Genomic DNA, 13,345 nt, shown 5'->3' with positions numbered 1-13,345 from the left:
TTATTTTTAGAGAGGGAAGGGAGGGAGAAAGAGAGAGAGAGAAACATCAATGTGCAGTTGCTGGGGGTCATGGCCTGCAACCCAGGCAAGTGCCCTGACTGGGAATCGAACCTGCGACACTTTGGTTTGCCCCCCGGGCTCAATCCACTGAGGAGGAGGAGCTACATCCAGCCAGGGCATTAGACCTTTCTTGATCAAAGAATGGGTTAGAAAACACATGTCTGTTGTCAAGGGGAAAGACAGTTTTCTTTCTTAGCATCAGAGTTAGTGGGGGGGGGGGGGCGGAATCACCAACAAAAAGTGAATAGAACTGTAGCATGCCCTTGTGATCCTTTAAAAGCGAGAAATCTAGATATTGGCTCAGGACCGATAATCAGGCATGTGTTGGAAGCAACTTCTTTCTGGGGTAACGGTCCCTCGGCCAAGGCTGCAGGGAGATTCGCTAGATGGAGGTTAGTCACATTGGCTGGAAATGGTGCTCTTCCTTAAAGCTTTCCGGAGATTCCTGACCCACCAAATGGAGCTGTTGGGCTAACGTATTTGTCAGGGCACTTCCAACTAGGGCTTCCTGTCTGGCCGATGTGACTTGTGCCACCAATCCAAGGTTTTTTAAACTAATGTCACAGTAATCTCAAGTCTCTGGAAAACACTAAACGAATTTTCCCATGTCTTTTGCTTCCCTATAATGTTGCACACCATGTTGGCACTTGATATGTTGGAATGAACATGATAGAAATATGAACACAATGACTAAGTGAATTCCAAACTAAATCAGCAACCCCTGTCCAAATTACCAGAAATTTTATACTATGAAGGAGTTCAAAAGCAAAACTAAAAACTAGCAAATAAATTATGGTCGAGTTCGACTTGAAACATTTTTATATAAGCAGTCTGGTCCTCCATCCTGCAGAACACGGAAACGGACAGGTTGGGAAGGTGGTCTGAGCGACCCAGAACGGAGCTCACGCCCCTTGCGGACCCGCGCGCTCCCTGAGCCGCGGGGACGCTTCCCGCGAAAGGGTCCACATCTTCAGCGGCGGGGTCTCTTTAGCTTCAGCGTCACCCGAGATTGGCAGGCGGAAAGTATCCCCAAATGGATGGAAATGTCAATAGCACCGACTAATGTGGGTCCCACGTAGCCTGAAACTCCGAATCTCGTTGTCCTGGCTCTGCTCATCAGCAAACCCGGAGCCAGCCGCTCAGCGCCCCGCCCCCGCGCTCACTTTTAAAGTGAAGCTGGGCTGAAGGTAAACCAAAGGAAACAGAGCCATTCTTTAAAAAAAATGAAAAACGCAGAAAATTCCAACTTAAAGAGGAGAAACCTACATGGGGACAGCGACGGTCGCCATCTATTCTAGAAAAGCCGAGAGGGTAAAGCCCTAATTGCTGTCGGATGGGCAGGTCGATAGTTCCCTGGGTGCATTAAAGCCAAACAGGAAGAAGAGAAGCACAAAACTTTGCACGTCGCTCCTGCGGGCCTCCGGGGGCGTGGCTGGGCCACTTCTGAGCTCCTGTGTGGGGGTGGGAGCTAGGAGTCAGACCAGAAGTCAGGGCCTCAGTAGGTCCTGGGGGCGGGGAGGGCGTGGTGGGCGCCCAGAGAAAGAACCGTTCCTTCCCACGCTAACGCGACACTCAAGGGAGGCTCGTTAAGGGCCACCACGTGGAACCCAGCTGAGTTCGATCGAATTGAATTCCGTCTGAATCAATGGCGGCCCTTCCTGTGGATTTTCAGACTGAAATGATTTTTTCTCCTGAAAAAGTCCTTGAACCCTGTCCTTCAATTCAACAAGCACTCAGAACATCCGTCTAGAACAGATGAACCCATTCAGAAATGGCTTACTCCGTATCTTTATCATGCAACATCGGTTACCTTTCATAGCCATCATTTCTGGTTAGGACCACAAATAAAGTACCGTCATGTTTCTTGCCGAAGCTCTTGTTAGCATCTGACTGACTCTGCAACCAGACTCTTAAGACCTGGGGGCTTAGGGACCCGTCTGTTCTCCCCACCCTCCCAGGACTGGCCTGGTTAGTGTCGGGCATATAACAGCTGCTTAAGCACTATTTTAAGAATGGACTAACAATGAATGAAAATAACTAAAAAACAAGCTAGTCATAATCTTATAATTATCCTGGCACCTGAAAGAAAAACTTCGACGAAGGAAAATGTTCGTTCTTAAATGTATGCCTCAGAACGTTGTGGTGGAAGTTATTTCTCTCAGCGCTAGCCTCCAGCTGTAGGTCTGCAGAAGTACGTGCCTTGGAAGTGCACTCCTTATTGTTGACATTGGCGTTTACAACAGGAACAAACTGATGTGAAGGTCGGCCAAGGTGTTGGGGCATCAAATATGTGTGCTGGAAAAATGAAGTAGAACTGAATTCATTTAGCTTCGACATTGGGCAAAGCGTTTTGGATTTTAAGGCAGATATCGCACATCCATTTTACAGATGAAGACACTGAAGCCCAGAGAAGCCAGGGAGCTAGTCCCGGGGCAGGGCTAACGGGCAGGCACACACCTGTGCCCCCAGAACTGGCCGGCCTGGCCCCGCTCCGCTGTTCCCGTTGCTGGTTGTGGGGATACAGACGGCCCCCTGAGCACCGCCAGCAGAGCACTGGCACTCACACACGGAGGGCTCCGGAGCCCTGTTCTGTCCAGTCTCTCTCTGCCTCTCATTCTACTGCGAGTTAGGAACCCTGAATACAGTCCGAGCTCCCCTTTCTACTAGCCCTACCGTACCCCACAAGGCTTCAGTGTCTTTATGTTTACATTACGGGGAACACTAAAAAGTTCTGTCCAAGGTGGCACAGTGCTCGGTGCTCATTAACGATCATTCAAATCTGAATCTGTTGTGAACTCCATACGCTCTCTTGATAGTCAGAGTCTGGTCCCTGTTTTCCAGACACCACCCTGGAATGCATTCTCTAACCGTTTCTTCAACATCCAAACAGCTGGGATCGGAAAAGCCAGTTTCAGCCCACATGCTATTTCCCAAAGCGAGAAGAGGTAGGCGGCAGCAGCATCCTCCTGCCACGATGGTGCTCCAGTTGCCCATCGTCGCAGCTGCTGGACAGCACACACTCTTGGCTTCTGGCCTTGCAAATCCCCCTTCACCCACCTTCTGTGCTGCCCGCCGGGATGCATCACCTGAGATGCTTGCACTGAAACCAGTTGTTTCATTGGGGAACCCAGCGACCACAGGGCCTGTCTTCACACCTTTCCTCCTCATTTCTTTCCCGGCAGCTTCGCAGCTTTCTGTGTCCTAGGAAGATACCACTGCTTCGGGAGGAAGTATGCTAGAAACCTCTGGTTGGACCACAGGACGGACTCAATTCATTCCTTAGATCGCTGCTTCTGAGCATTCACCGATGGCCATCTGTCCGCATACAGACGGATGTCTTCTCTGTGAGTCCCATGTTCCTCACCCTTTCTCTTGAGTTCCGGCTGTCTTCAACGTCTTTTTACCCTCTTTTCTCATAGCCCTCGCCCCAGCCTTGAGATGCTGAATCTGCTGCCATCCAAAGTCAGGCAGCAGCTCAGAGGATGCTCAAGGGAGCCATGAAAGTCTGTGGTACGGTGGCTCTTCGGAGTAGAAAAACCCCAGAGTTGAACCACAGACCCATGCCACGTTGGAAGCACGGGGCAGCTGCCCGGGAAGCAGGTCCCAGAGGCACAAGGGACCAGGCTGGACAGAAGGCAGCATCAAGTTTTAGACCAACTGCATTGTAAGGAGTGATTTTCCCAGCTTGCCTTGTGACAATGAGGATTTCTGTGACGAGACATCTGGTTTCTTATCGAGCATCACTCACCAGACACCATGACCCTAACGGGTAAACGAAGAACTGCCATAAATCAACACCAGGTATGGAACGTAGATACGCTTCAGATCAGCAAGCTGCCAACCTAAAGAAAATGGTCTCCTTTGGGGTTTCCTCCCTAAAGAGATAATAAACATCCTGTAACAGGATTTTAGGGAACCAAGGAGATTTTGCCAAGGTGACCCCAGAACATTCCTTGTGAAGTATATCTTTCTTCTAAGTTATTAATACCTATTTCTTTACACCGTTGAATATATGATAAGATAAGAAATGGCACATTCTACCCAGGATTCACTGCGGTCATGGAATCTTAGAGCCCTAGTACACTTACCTGAAATACTGCTTTCCTGAAAAATCAATTGCAACTTGAAGTATATGGAAAATTCCCAGCACCTAAACCTATGAATTTAAGTTGGCACTGGGTATACTCTGCTTTTATTTATTTCTATCAAAACTCGTATCAAAATATGGGCAAAATAATTTTAACATCTAACAGGAAAGGCAAACTAAACATGTCTGTTACCTTAAAAAAAAAACCCTGCAGACCTTACATTCCTGAGCAATGTCAGTGTGTTTGAAGATTCGTTACGAGATGAAGCATCTACGTGACAGGAAGATAAATGGTTCTAGAGTCACACAGCCCTGAGTTCCACGCCCAGTCCCGCCGCTTCTGTCCTCTGCAATCGTGTGGGCGGCGGGGTAGACGGGGACCGCAAGGTTGTCCAGAAGCTGAGGGTTCATTGGCCGGCTGGCGGCCAAGGCCAGTGGGTCTGGGCGTCTAGCATGGGGTATGACACTGAGATGCTCACTGCACGTCGCTTTACCTGACAGACAGACAGACAGAATGAATGAATTTATGAACAGAGCTGTAATTGGCAAGGGTGAAAACCTAGCTGTGGCAACAAAAAAATTCCCCAAAACAGTGACATAAAAATCTTCAAGTTTCTTTCTCTCTCATGTAACAACCCTTGGGTGAGCAATGCAGCCTGGCAAGGAGCAAGGTTCCTTCCGTCTTGTCTGGTGCACGCTTGTCCACGTGACCGGGCTGTCTGTCCAGGCTGGGTGAAGGGGGAGGGGAGGGGAGCCCACACCCCACACCCCACGTTTCCAGGCCCTGGTCCAGAGTGACTCTGCTACTCCTACCCAGATTCCATGGGTGAGATTTAATCACCAGGCCTGCCCTCTCTGCAAGGGAAACTCAGAACTGTCATTCGTGGAAGGACCTCCACAAGCCAAGAGAAGGTATCATTTTTCAGGAGCAATGTAGAACAAATACTGATGTATAACCAGCTGTGTCTCCTTCAGACCCCTCTACACACCACCCAGATATCTTCTCATTCAGAAAACACATCCACAGTCTCTAGGGGGACCCCTCAAAGTCCCATCTGTAACGGAGCCAGCTCCAGGCCTAGGCTCGCTGGGCAAGGGACAGTCTTTTCAGTCTGGTCCAAAGGTAGCTGCTCATTGCCCAATAACCTATAAAAAGGCCAGTTATCTGGGTCCCTCCCCACCCACAGGCCCACCCCTTGGTGGGGTGGGAATGACGTTCCTGCAGCAAAGACCTCGGCTGGGAAAGGGAGGCACAAAGTGAAGACGCACGGGTGGTCCTTACCGAGGCAGGCTTCGGGCGGGTTCCGCGCCCCGATAGTCCCATGCATCCTTGGACGGCCCATCCCACCACACTGGCTCTGGCCCCCCAGATCAGAGGAGTGCTCCCGATCATCCGAGGTCTCAACCCCTGGCTGTGCCCTTCGTGGGGCGAGGGGGCCTTCTTTGTTCATTGTTTCCGTGCTGATACCGGATGGGGTTAGAAGAATACACTTGCTTGGGCTTCAAATAGTCGCAGGCATTGGCAAGCTAAGTTTGTGTTTCAGAAATCTACTGGGCTTCTTCGGGGTTTTATTTCTCCCAGTCAGTCCCAGGCTGCAGGCACCAGATGCAAAACCTTTCTGCATGCGCATCTTGGGCCAGACTTCTTCTTCCCCTGCTTCCGGGCCGTCCTTCCCTTCTTCCCTGTGCAGGCGCCTGTCTGGAAGATATCTGCAACAGTGAGTTCATGGGTGAAGGCAACACTCTTAATCTGTTTTGTTTTTTCCTTGCTTTGGCTTAGTGGTGAGCTTCGCAGAAGTCTCTGAGAGCCAGCCGCCGTGTGAAGTTGAGGAGCAGGAGCCTTGCCACCTCCATCTGTGCTATTTCGTCTGTGCGGTGAAACCTGCCAAGTCGTGCCCGTGTTTCTTTATTTATTTTTCTTGTGAATACCTTGTTAGATGCGGCAGGGACCCAGCAATGCAAATAGACAGGTTCGGTAAGCACAGGTGGTCTGCCTTTCAAGGTATCACGGGGGAAAATTGTCTTAAATATTTTCCCAGGGCCTAACAAGGGTCTCTAGTCTTCCGACCTGATACGTTCATGCCCTCGACCCCCACCACATGCCTGTTTACCATGCATCTGACTTGGGTCAATCACACAGGTTCCAAGTGCCAGTTTCGACACTGGCTGCAGGGGAGCTAAACCACTAAGGTAAAGCGGCAGCGCGTTAACGTATGTGGACGGTGAAAGAGAGCGCCATCTGTAATGGTGTCCGGAGAGCAGGCGTGAGACGGGACCCTCCAGAGCAGACTGGGGCTGTGCTCGCCCTATTGGAAGTTTAAATATTTAAAGTTCAAGTGTTTGTCTACCTTTCTCATGACAGTATCAAGGTGGGTGTCTGGGTTAGCTGTGTGGCTGCTCTCCGAGGGGGCTTTCAGGAAACCAGCTTCCTCCCACCTTCTTTTCCCCCCATTCCGTGTATATAGATAGAGAGAGAGAGAGAAATGCTTTCTGAATTCATTCAGTGGCACCTTCCTGGTTCAGGCCCAGAGAAAGAGGGGAAGCAGGGAGTCGCTTACCCAGTAGTTTAAGGCAAAGACCCAGGGTGGCGAACGTCACTTCATCCATCCTAGTGGTGTAGGCGAGCACTCAGTCACACGGTTACACCTGCATGCGGGGGGGACTTGGGGATATCGTATCTGATGGCACAGCCCAGGCCCGGGATGGCTGATGGCTAAGGGAGATGTTGATGGATTTCCGGTGGCCTCCACCCAAATAGCAACCTTCCTGATTAAAAATAATTTTCTTACTTTCGATTTAAGGTTAAAGTTCCCTTAGTGTCCCTAAAATTCCCTAGGCTTTTAGACATTCTCTAAGGTGGTATCTACCTGTGTTTGTTAACTGTAGTCATGCACTAAGTATCTTGGTTTGGAACTATCTTGGGCCTGAAGCCTTAACCCAACTCAGTGACACATGTGGTTTTTCACTCTTATTTTTCATAGTCCCTCTTAGCTTGGTAACATTTTGACAGCCTCCTCTTTATCTTTGATGTGCATTGATCTTCCCTTTTCTGTGGGGGCTGACATTACTCTTAGTTATGAAATACCCAAATCTTCATTATTACATTAGTAAGTGATTCCTGGCTTTTTCCACCAAGGGAAAGTCATTTTTTTCTTCTTTCCTTTTTCCCTAATATCTTAAACATACATTTATATTTTCCTCTATAATGTGTAAGGGGTGGAGGACCACTTCAGGAGGAATAAGTATCCGGTATTTTTTACTGGCTTTGATTACTTTTTTAATAAAAAATCCCTGAAACTAATCTAGCAATAATAATCATTCAAGAGGTTCAACTCCTCTTTTTCTTTTCAAAGAGTTTATTTATTTATTTTTAAAGAGGGAAGGGAGGGAGAAAGAGAGAGAGAAACAACAATGTGTGGTTGCTGGGGGTCATGGTCTGCAACCCAGGTATGTATCCTGACTGGGAATTGAACCTGCAACACTTTGGTTCACAGCCTGTGCTCAATCCACTGAGCTACTCCAGCCAGGGCTAGGTTCAACTCCTCTTTATTGGGGAGCATGAACATCGTGTCCTGTGGAGGACTCTGGCCCGTCTGCGCACGCAGTGGGGCTGGCTACCCACTCATCTGGTTCTTCCCCGTCCTGGGGGTGGGAGTTTCACCCCTTCTGTTACTCACGTAATTGACTTTGGGGTCCAGGCTTTTATTGTTGGAGCCTCGGCACCCTCCTACTGTTCGGAAGCCTTGTCTTGGCCAAACCACTGAGAGGCAGTTTTCACGGGCTAGGGGGGACTTAGGTTTTCGCCATCTCGCAAGGGTGCTGAGTCTCAGTCCTCAGTACTTAATCCTCCAATTTCCCCAACTTCATTTCTCCTGCTAAGAATAAAAGAAGCGCCCCGGCCCGCCGCCTCCTGAGTGGAATCGTAAGAGCAACGACTCAAGTGCCGCAAGATGCCTTTCCCCCAGTCGCTGAGCTCCCCTGCAGCACGCTGCGACCCGGCCTTGCAGTCAGCCCGTGCACTCTCCCAGCAGCCAGCGCGGCACCCAGGCTGTTCTGCAGCCGCAGGGGAAAGAGCCCTTGTCTCTGCAACAGTTAGGAGCTTCGGGAGCAGGAGCACCTAAGGGTGTCCGACTCACCGTCCTGCCAAGACAGATAAAATTGCTTCGCGTGAAAACCGCTTAAAGGGGTTCGTGTGCTGTGCAAACACGAATTTACGAAATGGCTCAGTGTGAAATGACAGCTAATGAATGAAGGTCGGAAGGCTCGTTGGGAAACATAGATTGTGATCATGGTGACGGTGACAGCTGAAGACACTCTCGCAATCCTACTGTCTGATTTCCACGAATCACCGGTATGATGGTGCTTTTTCCCCTTTTGTCAGTTCCCTAATACAGTCTATAAAAATAAAGCCTTTCATGGGAGTTTAAATGAACGAGCCTTTCCAGCGTTCCAGAAATATGACCCAAACTCTGCCAAGATGCACACGGTCAAAGTTTCCATGAAAAGTGTAATTTCATCGGAGTTATGCCTGTTCAGATGTGCACCACAAAATACCAACTCGGGATTCCTCTCTGTTATGCATGTCAAAGGAAGGTGAATTTGGTTTGTCGAAATAGTCCTATGGCTATGGGGGCTGTTACTGCACTTTCTGTCATTAGAAGGTTGAGGTTTTTTCCCTAATTTCATATTAATGATAATCACTGGTATTTTCTAAGTCTTTATCATTTATATATTTATGTAGCACTTTCCTATGTCTAAGGTCCATTTGACAGGCCTGGGTATTAGTTCTTTTCCTGTTTTTAACAATGAAGACAGTAAAGCACAGAAAACTTCCGTGACCTGAGCAAAACCATAGAACAAGTCAGTAGTGAGCTAAAATTCAGGTGTCCAATTTCAAGCCCAAGTACTTTCTGGCTACTGAGAAACCTCTGCCATACACCACATCGGAGCAAAACTAAATAACAGGGAACAATGGGTTGCATTTCACATAGTTGTAGGCAGAGACCTCCGCTCTTTTCTGATGTTATGCCTTCATTTTCAGACCCCCCCCCCCCCCGGCCGCGTCAAATGGTAAAGAAAACAAAGCTCTTGGAAAACAAGGTCAAAGCTCGCCTTGGAGTCTCTGGGTCTGCCCCAGAGAGCTGGGGCAGGCAGAGAAGACGACTGGACCCTTTACAGTAACTGTGCTGCCTTTGAGAGATAGCATCGTTGTAACCAATACTGCGGTCTCCTTAGCGCACATTCTCATCTGGCTTTGTGCGGGATTTTCCATTCAGTCCTTGGTCATTGTCCTTTGGTGGAGAGATCTGGCAAATGATACGGGAGTGACCTCATTCCTGTGAAAGATGGGCCTCCGCCAGGAGTTGGGTTCTGCACAATGCAAATGGCTCGGAGGGGGAGGAAACTATGGACGGTGTGCCGTGTCAGCGAGGGTGCAGAGGGATCGGGGGAGACATGGGGGTCCCGGGGGTACATGGGCCATCTCCTCTCGGGATCCCTGAACAGGTGGCGCAGTTTTGGGTGCACTGGTTGAAAAGAGAATTTACCGAGCACGGACGTGTTAGAGTGGATACACCAGATTAACTCATTAGAGTAAAACTGCCCATTAAGCGGTCATTCAAATGTGGCAAAACTGTGCAAAATACGTAATACTGGCATTATATTCTACTTGCAACAATATCCAATACTACCTGTAGGTAAGATAAAATTGAGAAAGTGTCATCCGTACATTGACTTAGTTAAAAGCTGGAATACATATTGAGGATTATAGCACCTCAGTTGTACTTGAATTTACCAGGCAGTGTCTCCTGTAGAATTAGATCAGAATTGTCAAATTTAAAGGGTCAATTTATTTGAATATTTCACTGCAGCTGAAGGCAAGGCATCCATGCTCATACAAAAAAAATGTGACGACTGAGTGTAAAGCATTTATAGGTGTTTGGAAAGGGTAACATATCGGAGCTACATTTATCCAGGGACCTACAGCAGCACGCAGAAACAGTTTCCTCCTTGAAAACAAGAATGGTTCTGGTTGTTCTTTGGTGTGACACAACGTGACATATTGTGGCAAAATGGACAGAGGCTGGCGGTCCCGCTGGACCTGGACTCCTAGCTCAGGTCTGTACATTTCTGCATGTAAATGTCTCCATCTTCCTGACCCGCAGCGCTCCCGTCTGTGGTTCTCGACTGGTGTAAACCGGGTTGAGATGTGTCTGGCATTCGGCAGGAGTGCTCCCCCCTCCCCCTGCCCCCAACTCCTGGATGGTTGTTGCCTATGGTTGACGTTTGGTCTCAAACACCTGATTTATTAGCCAGGCAGAACTTTCTACATCCCGTGCCATTAATTAGTGTCCTGTAATATTGTTAGCGACCATAAGGTTTGGCAATTTGAAAATTTTTAGGGGATGTCAGTTTACCTTGTATTTATGTGTTACTTCCCATCACACATTCCCAGATCAACGGGTTTTGACATTAGAAAAAAATACTGTGCAGAAACATTTTTGCCAGGCCACTAAATGTTCAATATTCTCAACTAGCTTTATTCTGTGTTCAGGGCATAGACCAACCTCTTATTGATTTGGCAAAGATGTGTAGGTGGAACAAAGGTTCCTAGTGATAGCTTGTGTTTAAATGTTGCAAAGCTGTTTTATTTGCACCGATGTGTGAAACTCTAGGAGCCGCTTCTCAACCACTTTTGTCCACGCCCGTGCAATTCCTAAATATTTTTCCCCTTATTCTGTAGACCAGTGAATTCATTCCTACTCCCAAATAACTATATCGATGTTTTAGTTTTGTTATTTATGGCATGATAATATTGTCCTTGGCCTATAAAATCCGCGCCCTGTGTACAACTGTAGAAAACAAAACAATATGCAGTAATTTATGAGACATTCTGGGTTTTCTGCTCAGTTTACAGAAGCAAATTAGTATGTTTCATTGTGGGTGAAGTGAGCCTCTCAATTCGATCACCCAGAACAGGCTGTCTCCTCCATGCCTGAAAAAAAGACTCAAGTTGGCTTGAAAAGACTTGTTTCTGCTGCCCATTCAGCCCGTTCCTTCAGAACGGCGCCCCAATTTTCTTTGGGCAAGCCACGCCCTGGCTCTGCGCCCCGCCCCCACGGTCTGGGGCTCCAGGGCTGGGGGCTGATGCTGGCCTGGACCATCGGCACATCCCAAACCTCTGGCTGCAGAACGGAGCCGCACTGGGATAGTCACGTGACCCAAGCTGCGGTTGGGGCGGGAGTTGACCACAGGGCTCTTTCTGAGTCACTGGCGAGCAAGGAGCTCACTTTCCCGGGAGGGGGTGCCTCAGCGGTGAGCCTGGGGGTGTGAGGGGCATTTGGCCGCCACGTGGGGAGCACCGGCCCTCAGCTGAAGCCCACCTCTTACAAATCAGAGCTGGGGGGTAAGGACAGGCTCCTTGAACACTATTTACCCTTGCTCTGCCTGAAGTACTCTCTCCTCCTGGAATTTGTAAACATGCAAGACAACATCTTCTTTTATGTCTGATTAGTTTGGTATAGCGGTGCTTAATTGGACTTATGTCCCTTGCAACCAGAGTGATCTCTATTTCCCCTTTGCACCTCAGTTCCGAGAAACATCCTGGTCCCCTGGGTTTGATTAGGTGCTTTGTTAGCAATCACGTGCCTAACGCTTCTCCCTCCCTCTGGACCCTGGGCTTGGCGCCTTCTGTTCCCCTCTTTCCACCTGATTTTTTCTTGCTTCTTTGTTCTTTCTAATCTGCCTTTCCCCAGAACAGTCACTGCTCGTTAACACACTTGTAAATAGTAGCTGGATTTTGAGGAGCAGGCATTCCTAAGAAGACACACTAATTTTTTTCATGAAATCCTTGTTTCGTGATACATAACAAGTGTGTCTATTAGAATCTTGGTTTGGGGACACCAAGTGACACTTAGGTGCTGACCTTGAGTATTTTGACAGGTTACGGTGCCCCCTGACTGAAAGAACAAAGCTCCCGTCCCTCGAAGGTGGTGCAGCCACGGTGCTGAGGGTAAGAAGGGCTGGACCTCAGCCTGGCCCGAGGAGCTGTGCTTTGGGTAAAGCTGCCTGCGGTGTCCAAGGTGGATAGTGTGGTCTTAGCCACCGGGTTCCTTAGAAGGCCACCGAGGGACAATGTTCTCCACCCCACCTCCATCACCAGTCTGAAAATGTCGTTTCCACTGACAGCTCAACTTCAAATAAATAAATTGTAATATATCACCCAACTTATAGGCTATGAATAAGACACAATTTCTCCTGATCAAAAAAATCCATCTGTTCATTTGTGAAATGTTCAGATGATGCCATGATAAAGAGAGGTAAGTGTAAAAGTGAGAAATTTGAACCATCGTGATTGCAGTCTCATTTTAACAAAGCCATAATGCGAACACTGCAGTCTCTTCGGTTTCCCAGTCGGTAAAAAGCGGAAGCCATATGGAGATTTTATGTATGATTCCAAGTCCAAGGGTCTACACTGAATAATAAAGACACGCCGGGGCTTCCATGCCTCCTCCATCAGTGAGCCCACAGCCTGTCTTGACTATTTATTTTATGTTCGAATAATTCCTGTACTTACCTATCTATTCTCTCTACCCTCCGCCCTCCCTTCCTTCCCCGCTTCCAGGACAATGTAGCTCTCCTGTCACTTGTAAGAAACCTGTCTTGCAAAGCCCTCACAGGGATGGCAGCTACTTTGGGGATGACGGTCCCACTTAATTCTCCAAGTAACTTACGGCACTTGCATATGAGAGAAAAACCTCTGAAGGTGACTCAGAAGTTTCTCTCCCTCTTGTAAGAGCAACTTTAAAAGAAATCTGTTCACTCTCATGCTAGGCACCCGCCCAACTCTGCTCCATCTTCTGGGCTTCCGTGGGTCATGGGGAATGGCAGCCGCTGTGTCACTACACAGGTGTTCGTGTTTGTGACCTATAGAAAGTGCCGGAGACGAAGACATGTCTCAGATATTAGTGGTATAATCTGTAACATTCACCTTGGGTGTTTTTTAGTACTTAAAAAAACCACAAATGAAGTGAATAAGTTAGGTAGGTTCTCACTTAGAAAAAAATCTAATGGAAGTATAAGCCAAGTGCATAGAACTGACCAAGGAGATTTCTGGAAAACAGAAGCTGATGCCATGGATCACCCGACTGCGTCTACTGGCACCGTAACTAATGGTCACGGGGAGGCTGCCTGGCCCTG

Source organism: Phyllostomus discolor, chromosome 11 (genome assembly GCF_004126475.2).
Source record: "Phyllostomus discolor isolate MPI-MPIP mPhyDis1 chromosome 11, mPhyDis1.pri.v3, whole genome shotgun sequence".
In the NCBI taxonomy this organism is placed as follows: domain Eukaryota; kingdom Metazoa; phylum Chordata; class Mammalia; order Chiroptera; family Phyllostomidae; genus Phyllostomus; species Phyllostomus discolor.
This window is presented reverse-complemented; position numbering follows the sequence as displayed.